The following is a 13667-nucleotide window of genomic DNA, read 5'->3' as shown; positions in this document are numbered from 1 at the left end:
GCATTTGCCTTTGCAAGAGAAGTCAAATTTGTAGCATTGGCAATTGGGATAATGGTACATCAGTAACCAATTAGTTTTACTTATTAATCCTCATTTGGCTCTCCATAATCTATTGAATGTGGTAATAGTAGTAATAATATTAAAATAAGATAATAACAATATTCATAATAAAGAGAAAAACTTTTATTTTTATAAAAAAAAGAAAAAAGAACAGCGAAATTAGTGGCATAAAGCATGGACTTTAGAGTTACCTGGACATAAGATACAATCAGTAAAATAACTTTATAATTTTGAAATTTCATCAACTGAATTAAATTGATTCCTAGTAAACTACACTTATAAAGTGCCTCCTTCACAATTTGTTGTGAGGATTAAATGACAGATTTTACAAAAAGTGCTTAGCAAAGAACCTAATATGCTGTATGGGCTAAATGACAACTGTTAATGCCATTGTCACTGGCCTGATAACTTTAATGGAAAAATCACATTTACTATCAAGTATTATTTGAAATAACAAAAGTGATATTTATTCATAATTATTTATTTTAATAAATAAGTAAATTATTTATAATTATTTATGTTAAATAAGTAACTATAATATTAAAATTGATAATTTGTATACTGAGAAATGTCTTGACACAGAGCATTCAACACATGGTAGACAGTATTATAAACAAAATTAGTATCATCGACAAATCCAGAGTTAATTCCTATTATATTTTTGGTTAATATATTTTCTCAAATACTTATATACACATAAAAATTTTAAATATTAAATTTTAAATATTAAAAAATTCCTGCAGTTTTCAAATTTTTATTATGCTTGTAATATAAGAATTTTATCATATCATTAAATTCTCATTGCATGTACTGTAAGGCTTACATGATATCCTGTTTTACACATGCAGCATGATATACTTCACATTTCATAATGGAAATGGCTTTAAGGAGTGTTTGGACAAATCAAGAACTCAAGAGTTAGTGAATTTTTATAGAAAATCTTAAATGAGTGTCTAGAGAAGAACCAAGGATAACAGCACATGAAAGTGGAGGGGATCAAACAGATAAAAATGAAACTTTGCTTTTTAACTAAGAGATATAAAGAAAGCTATTAAAAAAGTAGCTACTGAATTTTCAAAACCAGAATAAACAACAGTATAAGAATGCAAACCTATAGTCAGTATTTCATATTAATAGCAACAATAAAATTCTATATGAAATATTAGCAAAAACAATGTATGAACACAAGAAATAATACTATGCTGTAGCCAAGTAGAATTTGCAGCTATAATTCAATAATTGTTAAACTCTTAGAATTCATATATATTTTTCAGCTTATTATTTGCTCAAAAGTAAAAAAAAAATACACACACACACACACACACACATCTTCAACAAATCCAAAATAGATATGATAAAATTCAAAATTTATTTTTGATAAAATGCCTATTAAAATAATATATATGGTGATTTCTGCAACATTTATTATGCTGCCACATCTGATCTGTTCATCATTTGATTACTTGCAACTGGTATAGTTTGACACAAACCCAAACACCTTGCAGCAGACAAAATAGTTACCATTATTATTGCATATCATTGTTCTGGATACCATAATCAATACAGTTAGAGGAAAATTATTGACATAAACATTAATTAAAATTTCTCACTGATAGAATAACCGGAGCAGTCATGTGAACTAACAAAACATTAGAATATAAAAATAGTATAATATTAAATTTTTATAACTTTATATAAAAGGAACATCTTATTTACAATGGAAATTTGTTAAATATCAACACTTTGAAAACTTTTAATTCTCCTAAAGTTTAAATATAGACTTCCATGCCTTAATTTTGGATAGAAAGATTCAGTATTAAAATATTTGACTACTCCAAAAAGTAAATTTAACCTTTTTGTGGTTCCACTTAGCAGATAACCTAATTACAAAGTTCAGAATGATTGTGAAAAAGATGACTATTTAGAAAAAAACAAATGAGGAGAGGACAGAAACCTATTATAATGACCTATTATATAATTTAAATATATATTTTGGTATGGATGCATGATAAAACAGGACAGTTAATGAAAGAGAATAGAAAGCCAAGCTGGAGAAACATTGAACTGATCTGACATTTTGATTTAGAGAGGAAAGTGTGGATTATCCAATCAAATGATATTGAGAGCAATTTAGAAGAAAACAAACTAGGTTGGATTTTTTATTATTATTATTAAATTTATTGAAGTGACATTGGTTATAAAAATATATAGGTTTTAAGTGTACAATTTGATAGTATATCATCTGTATATTGCCTTTTGTGTCTACCACTTAAAGTCAAATCATCCATCACCATATATTTGACCCTTTACCCTTATCAACCTCCCTTGCCTCCCCTTACTTTTTGTAACTACTTAACTGTTGTCTGTGTCTATGAGTTTTTATTTGTTTGTCCATCAATATTGATATGAAATATTTCCCAAATATCAAATATTTGCATTAATATATTAATACACAGAAATTAAATTCTATAAAAAGACATTAATATTGAGATGAAGCAATTTCTAAGAAGGAATATCAGAAGCACTAAAGAAATAGTTTGGTATATTTGCCTACATAAATTTAAAGACAAATCTGAGGACTCTGACTCTGTGAAGTAAACGTACTTTTCTCTATTCCTCTCATTAAGTCAGAAAAACAAAATCACAGGGACAAAGATCTACTCTTAGCACGAGAGCATGAAGGGTTCTAGAGACCACTCCCCAATAAAGCTTGTGAAAAATTTATATATTAACATATATCAACAACTATATATTTATAACAATAAATATAAAAATATATAAATTTATATATAAATAGTATATATTCATATATTTATCACATATAAATATAGATTATAGCATATTTGTATATAAAATATATAACATTATATAAAACATATATAAAACAAGTATATACATATGAAACAATGATTTGTAGACTCCAAAAATGCTCCAAAGAGCATACATCAAGTGAATAAATATCTATTCAAGATAATGTATGAAAATTCAGTAAGACAAAATAGACTATGTAGTATGTGAACTAAGCTCAAGAAGGCAGAAATTTCATTTCAGAGAACATACCCAAGAACACTGGGCTTTCTCTCATCATAGCTCCCTGTCATTATGTTATCTTCCCAGGAGAAAATTTCTCATTCAGCATCTTTCCCTGCCACCTGTTGCCTAGGCTGTGATCTGAATGAGTGAAGTTGAGAGGCAGAGGGCTACCTTCTTCTTCTCAAGACATATTTGTGTAAGAGAGGCTCTATCTTGGACATGAAACCACTAAGAATAAATACACTCACCCTTGCTTGTAAGTTAGTGGTCTCACACCAGGTAAAGCAATCAAACAAGTATTCAAGCTACTGTCCCTTTCCACCAAGTGTTCATTTCCTAGATCAGGGGTGTCACTCAGAAGCATGCCATTCTGCCCACCCCCAGAGTCTTAGCCCAGAAATTTCCACGGAAGAATAAGCAAGCAGTAAAAGAAATAGCTTCTAATCTTGTGCAAAGAAACGGATTTCGTTAACAAAAGAACACGAAGAAGCTAATGTCTAAGGGTATTCTCAAAAACTGGAGGTTATGTTGAGGTATGGCAATTGGAAAAATCATGGATTCAGCGAACTGCTAAATTGTACATGATAAACGGATGTTAAATTGTAGACTGGCTAGTTTGCTGAGAGAGCTAGAAAGGGGAGAGGATAAAAGTGATATTAGACACATAGAAAAGAAAAATTAAAATGGCAGGTATAAATGCAACTATATTAATAATGACATAATATGTGAATGGATTAAACAATCCAACAAAAGGTAGAGATTGCAAGTGGAAAAAAAAACAAGATCCAAGTTTATGCTGTCTACAGGAGACATGCTTTATATTCAAAGACACAAACAGATTGCCTATAAAAAAATGAAAAATATATTATGCAAACAGCACTCATAAGAAAGCTGGAGTGGCTATACTATATCAAGACAAAATCAACTTACAAAAATTATAAAGATAAGGAAATTTATAAAGATAAAATGGCCAATCCATCTAAAAGATAATTATAAAGATACATGCTCTTAAAAATAAATATCAAAATATGTGAAAGAAAAATGAAATTAATGGAGAAATATAAGATTCTGCAGTAATAATAGGAAATATCAGTAACATACTTTCAATAATACATACAATATTCAACAAGGATGTAGGAGGCTTGAATAATACTATTGACTGACTATAGCTAGAAGACATCTATAGAACATACAACCCAATAATGACAGGATACATACATTCTACAAAATGAACATGGAATATTCTTCTGAATACATAACATATTGAGCCAAAAAACAAACCTCAATAATTTAATATGACAGAAATGATAGACAATATATTATCTGATTATAATGGTTTAAAATTAGAAATAGCAGGAAAAAAATAAAAACAAATGCATAGTTGCAGAATAGACATGGAGATATAGAGTGTAGCATGGGGTAGATGGTTAATAATGTAATAAACATGTAAGGGGAAAGAAGGATACTAGATTTAGTGGTGTGATCGCTTTGCGAGTTATGTGGATCTCTGATCACTATGCTATACAAGTAAAACTGGTATATCACTGTATGCCAACTATAATTGAAATAAAAACTCATTGAATTGTACGATATAAATACAAACAACTGTCTATTATATTTCAATAAAGCTGAAAAAAACACAAATAAATTAAAATTAAATGTTTAAATCACAGATGAGTCACAGAGGATATCAAGAGGGAAATTAGAAAATACTTTGACATGAAACTTGGAAGCTCTGCAAATCAAGTCACAACACATAAAACAGGATAAAGCTAAAGCAGTACTCAAGGTGAAATTTATAGTTGTGAATGCATGTATTAAAAAGGAAAAAAGATTTTAAACACAAAATTAAACCTTAAGGGACTTAGAAAGAAAAGCAAAGTAAACCTAAAGCATGAAGAGCAAAAGACATAGTAAATATTGGAGAGGTAACTAATAAAATGAAAAATAGAAAAGCAATGTAAAAAACAATGAAATAAATTGTTTTTTTGAAAATATCAATAAAATTGACACAAGGTTAGCTAGATTTCCAAGAAAAATATGAGAAAGCTCAAATAACTAGAATCAGGTATGAAACAGGAAAGATTACTATGGTTCTTACAGAAATAAACAGTATTATACAGGAATATTATGAATAATTAGAAGCCAATAAATTACTTTGATGAAACAGACAAATTCCTAAAAAGAAACATTGCCAAAGTATCTCAATAGTAAGAAATAGAAATAGGAAATAGACAATATGAATAGACCTTTAACATGTGAAGAGATTATAATAGTAATAAAAAATGTTTTATTTATGATTTGCTAGTTATTTACTATTAGTAATAATAAAGTAATAATTTAAAAAACTACCTACAAAGCAAAGCTTATGCCTAGACTGCTGAATTCTATCAAACATTTAAATAAGAATGAATAACAAGTTCAGAAACTCTGTCAAAACATAAAAAATGACTTTTTAAGTCATTGTGTAAGGTCAATTTTATTCTAATACTGAAACTATCAAAGACATCGCAAGGAAAGAAAACAGTACAAAAAACAAATTCCTTTTTTGTATAAAGATGCAAATATCCTCAACAGAGTTAGCGAACTAAATCCAGCAATAAGTTTAAAAATTATATACCATGTCTAAGTAAGATTTATTCCAAGGATGTAAGATTGGTTTAACATTCAGAGATCAATTAGTATAACATTAATAGAAGAAGAAACAAAAATCACATGATCATATCAATAAATGCAGAAAAGACATTTGGCAAAATCCAATACCTTTTCATGATAAAAGGACTCAATGAACTAGATGGAAAATTCTTCAACATAATAAAGATAATCTATGAATATCCCAGAGCTAACATTGTACTTAATGGTAAAAGACTAGATATTTTCCCCCTAAGATCAGAAATAAGAAGTCGAAGATGACAGCTCTCACCATTTCTGTTCAACATTTTACCAGAAATTGTAGTTAGGGCAATTGGAGAAAAAAGAAAAGCCATCCAACTAATATTATATTTAATAGTGAAAGATTGAATGCTTCCTCCTATAACTGGGACATGACAAGGATGACTGTTCTCTTATTTAACAGAGTTCTGGAAGATCCAGCCGGTGCAAAAAGTCAAAAAACTGAAAAAGAATACAAATTAAAAAGAATAAAATTGTCTCTACTTGCAGATGACATGTTTGTGTATAGAAAAATCCCAAGAAACTTACAGAATTTTAAAACTAATAAGTGATTTGATAAAGTTTGCAAGATATAAGATAAAATAAATTTATTTCTGTGTAATAGTGATGAACACATGGACACTGAATTTAAAATATAATACCATTAACAGTCACTCGAACATGAAATTATTAGATATAAATCTAACAAAGCATATACAGGATTCGAATGCTTAAAACCAAAAAAAAAAATAAAAGAATTAAGGAATAAACACATAGCCCACAGGCAAAATACCAGTGCTATAATTTCCAGTATATATGTGAGGGGGTGAAGTTTACTCTTCTGGTTTGTATAATTTTTTTACTCACATTTTAGCTAAAACCACAATGTAAAGATATTCAAATGTAATAGTTCAGATTTTTTTTCCAGATGAAATCATTGGCTAAGTTTCATTCATAGGCTGCTCCTCAGTGGGTAACAATGGGATGCTGTATATCAGTAGGCTTCATGCCTCACTGGGACAGGCAGGGTGTTGGCACAGACAGGCCACAAGATGGCGCAGAACTTCTGGGCTTGGTTGGTCCCTTGGCAACCTAATAGTGAAAAAAAAAATACATTGGGTGGTAGGATCCTGAGATTGCAGAACTCAGTAAATTTGGAAAACTGGTAGATGACATTTCTGTCTCTGAGTTCATTCTATGTGTTACTTAAACCAAGATAGTATATCAATTTTCTTCTGAATTCTATTCCATTGTGCTAAATGAGCATTTAAAAACCACAGAACAAAAAAATAAATAAATAAAAAATAAAGCAGAAACTTTATAATGTATCTACTTTACACTAAGATTCTTATTTATCCAACACCAGTAGTGATAAATATGGTTACCCTAAACATTACATCAAATGGTAAAAAGAAATCAAGGAAGATTGAAATAAATGGAGAGATATAACCTGCTAGTGTGTTAAAGAGTTAATGTAGGAAAGATGTCAATTTACCCCAAAGTAATAAAAGCTTTGACACAAACCCAGCAATATTTTTGTAAATATAGTGAAGGTTATTCTAAAATTTACATAAGGCTATAACTGGACCATTAGTTTTCATATTTGTATTTGAAATTTGTTTTAATAACTATCATGAAAAATTCGACATCGATTAGGTTTGTGTTTTAAATCTACAAAATACTGCCTACTTGATATTCCAGAACTTTAATTTGAAAGGCACATCCATCTATCTACATCCATATGGTAGAGTTTGAAATAAAGGTCCACCTTGGAAAGTTGAGAAACAATAACTATTTCAGAATAGAAAAGCAGTAAAAAATTGCTAAGACACTTGACTTATTACCATGTATTGCTGATTAGAAGGAGTTAGAACTTTATTATGAATCAGAATTTATGACAGGGTAAACATGATCTCCTGAAAAGTGTATTATAAGCCACTTAAGAAAAAGAAAAAGCCTTAAGCTAATAAGACCTTTCACAGAATTTTATACAAGTATGACTGAAAGATCTAGTGATGCATTTTATTGCTAACATAATACATTTGCCTCCTTTGCTTAAATTCAACATAAATTATTTTAAATGGTAACTAGCTAACATTCATATAATTGGTATAAAAATGAAAATCAATAAATCTTTTCTAATGGTCTCAAATAAGTAATGACTCCAAAAGTATTCCTTGATTAGGGCACCATTTGAAAATGTAGTAAACAAATCTGAAATTACACTAGAAGATGCACTGTTATTCAACCATTGTCACTGAGCTTCTAAAAAATAAATTACACAGGCAAAACAAATCTTCCAGTTTCTATTTTTTAGTCAGATAATTTTTCCAAACTATAAAACCTCGCAATAGGAAGCATTTCAAAATATAAAATATGTCATTATTCATATTTGACTACTCTGAAATTTATTATCAAAGAAGATTTTCCCACTCTTACTTTCCATTACTTATCTTTTCCTATCTGTGGTAGAACTAAGTTGATGTATCTTATGGATTGTACTGGGGTCCATCTGATGTGAACTTATCAAACATTTAATTAGAAATCATTAATATGACTGAGGCATGAAAACTATACGACAATATTAGATAGCAAATTTTAGCCAAAGTTAGGGAGCAGACTTTGTCAGAATTACATATGTAATTTTAAACTATAAAAAACTCTAATATATGTGTATATATATAAATATATACATGTAAATAAATATGTATGACCATATCTAAACTATAGTATATAAAAACTATAAGCTATTATTTTAAGCTAGACTAAAACTGATTTAAAATATATTTCAAGCACCAAGAACAATGTAAAATAAGACACCCTAGTCTCAATTCTTATCAAGATAAAATTCAACATAATATGTATGTTCTGATTTTACATATTTATGGCTGAGACAACTATTCTCAAAACTTTGTTTTCTACCAATGAAACATAGTTCATTATTTTTCATCAATTACTATGTATTTTATTGCAGACAGACTAGACTTGAAGGGCCAACTATCTACTATCTGTTGGCATTATTTGCATTTATAAGCTCAACCTAATTAATTAGAATTTATAAAAATATATGGTAGAAATTAGCAGAATATAAAAAATATCTTATTATAATATATAAAGTCGATTACTCATTTAAAATATTAAAATAAAATGAAAACTTGATATAAACTTAAAATCTTGATATATTTAAAATAAAAATATGCTACAGCAGAATTCGGTATGAAGGTCAATGTGAGTTCTTTATTAGATTATTTTATATTCTTTGTTATTTACTTGCAGCAGAAGATTATTCAAATTTAATTGCAGACTAAAGAATGATAAATTAGAATTTTTGATAAAATCAACCAGTTTACTATGGAGACTCAAATAATAGAAATTTTCAAAATCATGACAAAGACCACGCTAAAAATATTTGTGTTGAAGCAATATTTTGTTGTATATAAGCCTATATTTTTTTACATTTGATGTTTTATTTATTTGGTACATTTTTATGTGATATTATTTTGACTAGGAAGATATATACCTATAAAGCAAGACTTACTGTATATGAAAAAATGTATAAGAATATACGAGATCTTACTACTTACCTTAGAGTTTTCAGTGTCATATTTGGTTGCATGACTCAGAATTAATAGTTTATCTTCAAACATTTGTAGTGGTTCTATTTCTATTTATATATTTTAAAATTAAATGCAAGAATTTATAAAATTCTTGACACTAACTAATATAATAATATAAAAATATTTAGAATGTAGAATTGCAATTTTGATTGATTAGAATCATGATCATGAAAGACCTGAATTCCAAACTGTGCTACACAAGATATGAAGCTCTGCTTCAACTTTTCTAACATGAAGTCGCTGATACCTATTTGATAAGGTTTCTTAAAATTTAAGCTTGTATTTAGTAAGACCATAATCATTGAAAAAAATTGCTTTTATTATTTTAATTGTAATGGAAAAATACATGTAAAACATAACATATAAAATGTTTAAAATGGTGCAGAGTAAATCTCCAAACTAAGAAAACTTAGATTTAAAAAACTGAGAAAATACCTAAAATACAATAGTATTTTTCTCTAAATAACGATTAATGTGATTATTTCTCCTATAAAATTGTCTACATTGTTCGAACTTCCTTTAATGAGTGTGTGGCACTTTTAAAATTGAAATGTATTTTATTTAAACAAAGTAATCTGAAGGAAAAAAATTGCAAGTGAATGAGGAAGAAAAGGAAACACAAATGTGGGCAAAAAAGATCTAGGAACAATCTTTAGGACAATTCTTAGAGTGACCTAAAATTACCTGTGTGCCATGAACTGTGACCTGTGTCATTTGTAGAAATTATTATATGTAACATATCATAAGAGTTAAATCAATTAAGAAATTAGGATTTTTGTTATGAGAGAGCGGCAATAAATGTAGGCATAGATGTAGATGTAGTATAGATATGGATAGATGGATATGCCCAAATAATTAGTTCCAGGTAGAAAAAGAATAAGAAATATTGGGAAATTTAAAAATCTTTTATAGTATTTGAACAAAGGAAATTTTATTGTTAAAATTCAAACAAAGATTTTCTGCTGAGAGTATTAAATATAGTGTATAAATGGTTTGGTCCCCCAAAATTAAAAAGGTTTTATACAGACTGCCTTTTTAAGACTAGAGATCAGAGAACATAAGAAAATAATGTAAAGTCTTTAAACAACTTGTACTTTCTTTCGAGAAATTATCTGTGTTGCCGCTAAGGGGCAATGAGAGAACTCAGATCTTTCCACCAATACAGTAAAGAACAAAGATCAGTGAAGTTTAGGAAAAGTAATATTTACTAAAAGTAATATTTACTAAATAAAAAGTAATATTTACTAAATATTTACTAAGGAGAGAAATGAGCTATGCCAGAGATGTCTGCAGCCCCACTGATTTCAGGAAGTACACCTTATATTATGATCATGATGGGTGGTTACATGGGTGGTGTTGGATAATTGGCATGTGAGGTTGTGTTGATTGACATACTGCTGTTATATAACCTTTTGTTTACTGCCCATGTGGTTACCCAGAATTCATTCTGTTATAATTAGATGTGTGAACTTCTAGGCATGCGTATGATATTATAATGCTGGTATAATGAGGCTGAGATCAAGGAAGGTCAGTACAAGCACTAACTGTGCACATGCTAGTGACCAGACTAAACTAGAGGCACAAGGTAACCTCTTATCTCTCAGATCTGATCCTCTGTTTTTGCAGTTTTTACTTCTTCATTATTCCAAGATATAAAGGTAATTTTTAACTATTAAGTGAGTGTTTCAGGGAGGCCCTAAGGGAGGTCTCTGGCTTGGACTTTCATTCCCCTGCCTAACATCCCCATAATTTTAGACCTTTATCTCATCCACCCCAAATCATACATATTTTACTTGCTTACATATTTACTATCTTTTAGTTCTTAGCATAAAAATATTTTCTTGGCATGTCTTCCAAACCCTCCAAGTATAATTAGGGCCTCCATAAATAATTTTTTTTCTGTCTATTCATTTGTTTGTTTATGTGCATCATTATGTGCGTTTTGCACATTCCATTTCATTTTTTTTTAAACAACAGAAATTTATTTTCTCATAGTTCTGAAGGCTAGAAGTCCAAGATCAAGGCGTTCACCAGCTCTGTTTCTCCTGAAGCCTCTGCCTTTGGCTAGCAAACAACTGTCTTCTCAAGGTGTCTTCTCTTGGCATTGCTCTGGGTGTGTACATTCCTGGTGTCCCTCCCTCTTCTTATAATGATGTAAGTCCCATTGGGTTAGGGCCCCACCCTACGACCTCATTTAACCTTAAGTATCTTCTTAAAGGCCTTATTTTATTTTATTTATTTTTTAGGCAAGACAACCCTTGGTTGACCTCATAGAATGCGAAGACCTCGTCAGTTTATAATCCCATATATATATTTTTTAATTTTTTACACCTGCAGCACCTGGTATTCCTAGGTGGTCTACCGTCCAAGTATTAAGCAGGCCCAACCCTGCTTAGCTTCTGAGATCAGACAGGATCAGGCTTATTCAGGGTAGCACGGCCGTAGACCTTTAAAGGCCTTATTTTTAAGTACAACCACATAGGGGATAAGAGCTTAAACCTATGGTTTTGAGGGAGAGGGGTGAAACACAATGCAGTCTATAACAGAAAATTATGATGTTCTCATAAATGGTTTATATAAAATTAATATTGTTTTTTCAAATACATATTAAAATTCACCTGTAAAACAATCTGATACTGTGGTCGTGAAAAAGTCTTTTGACAAATTCAATTTACTTATCAAATATAGGGCTATTTATATTTTTTATTTCTTCTGTGTCAGATATGGAAGGCTATATTTTTCATAAAATATGTCCATTTTCTTTAATTTGTCAACTTTATTGACATAAATTTATTTACAACATTGCCTTGTTATTTTATCAAATTTTATACTATCCGGAGTGATAGCGCCTTTTGTATTACTGAAATTGGTTATTTTCTCGATTATTCATATTAAGGATTTATTAAATTTAAAATCATATCAAATGTAATCTCTTGGCTGTGTCATTTTTAATCTACTATATTTTATGATATTTTATTGATTTTAGTTATGCTATTTGAGTTTGTGTCAGTGCTCCCATTGGACTGTAGGCACAAGGGTTACCTCTTATCTCTCAGATCTGATCCTCTGTATGTAACATAATTATTGGTACATAATAGGTGAGCCATAATTTTTATTTGATTAATACATACATGAAATAATTGTGTTTTTCCATGACTAATAGTGTTCAGCATCATTTTATTTGCTTATTTTCATTTGCATACCTTCTTTGGTGTAGTATCTGTTCATGTAGTTTGACCATTTCTATTGAGTTGTTCGCTTTCTTTTAACTGACTTTTGAGAGTTCATTATTATTCCAGATACCAGTGTGTTATTAGATATGTGATTTGCAAATATTTTTTCTCATTCTAGGGTTTGTCTTTTTATTTTTTCTAATAATGTCTTATAACTAGCATGGATTCCTAATTTTGAGAGAATTTCAATATGACATTCATTTTTCTTTTATATATTATTTTAGTGGCTTATTTAAAAACTCTGCCTAACTCAAGAACATAAATATTTTATCCTATGTTTTCTTATAGAATTTTATAACTTTAGGTTTATATTTAGTTTATAATGAATTTTTAGTTATTTTTTTTCCAAACGGGGTAAGGTCATACAGATATCTAATTGTTTCAGAACCATTTATTGACAAGCCATTCTCCACTGAATTGACTATGTACCTTTGTAAGTAATCAACAAACAATATACATCTGTGGATTTATTTCTGTATTCTTGACTCCATTCCACGAATCTGTTGTCTATATTCTTGCTCATACCACGCTTGATTACTATAGCTTTATCGTTAAGTTTTAAAGCCAGTAGAGTCAGTCCTCTGACTTTGTTGTTTTCCTTCAGTCTTGTGTTGGCTATACTGGATTTTTTGTCTCTCTTTATAAATCTTAGAATCAGTTTGTTGATATTCACGAAATAACTTACTAGGATTTTTGATTGATTTTTGTGACAAATCTGTATATCAAGTTGGGAGAAACTGACATTTTGGCAATAACGAGTCTTTCTATGCATGTACTTAGATTATTTATTTAGATCTTTAATTTCTTAATCAGAGTTTTATAGTTTTTCTCATATAGACCTTATAAGTATTTTGTTAGATTTACAACAAAGTATGTAACTTTTTTTGGTTCTAATGTAAATGATATTGTGTTTTTATTTTCAAATGCCAATTTTTTATTGCTGGTATATAATAAAGCAATTTACTTTTGTATGTTAATCGCATATCTTGCAACCTCGTTATAATTGCTTATTAGTTCTAGAAATATTTTTGTTGATTCTTTGGGTCTTCCACTTATCTTATTTCCTTTTATT

General features: G+C 29.2%; 1 pseudogene; it reads right to left on the bottom strand.

The window, feature by feature from the left end:
- Window positions 1-11690: 11690 nt before the first annotated feature.
- Window positions 11691-11809, bottom strand: LOC118600712 (annotated as a pseudogene).
- Window positions 11810-13667: the final 1858 nt, after the last annotated feature.

This window comes from Rousettus aegyptiacus, unplaced genomic scaffold (assembly GCF_014176215.1).
Source record: "Rousettus aegyptiacus isolate mRouAeg1 unplaced genomic scaffold, mRouAeg1.p scaffold_m13_p_3, whole genome shotgun sequence".
Classification (NCBI taxonomy): domain Eukaryota; kingdom Metazoa; phylum Chordata; class Mammalia; order Chiroptera; family Pteropodidae; genus Rousettus; species Rousettus aegyptiacus.
Note: the sequence above shows the minus strand (reverse complement) of the source record. Positions and strands in the feature narration are given on the sequence as shown.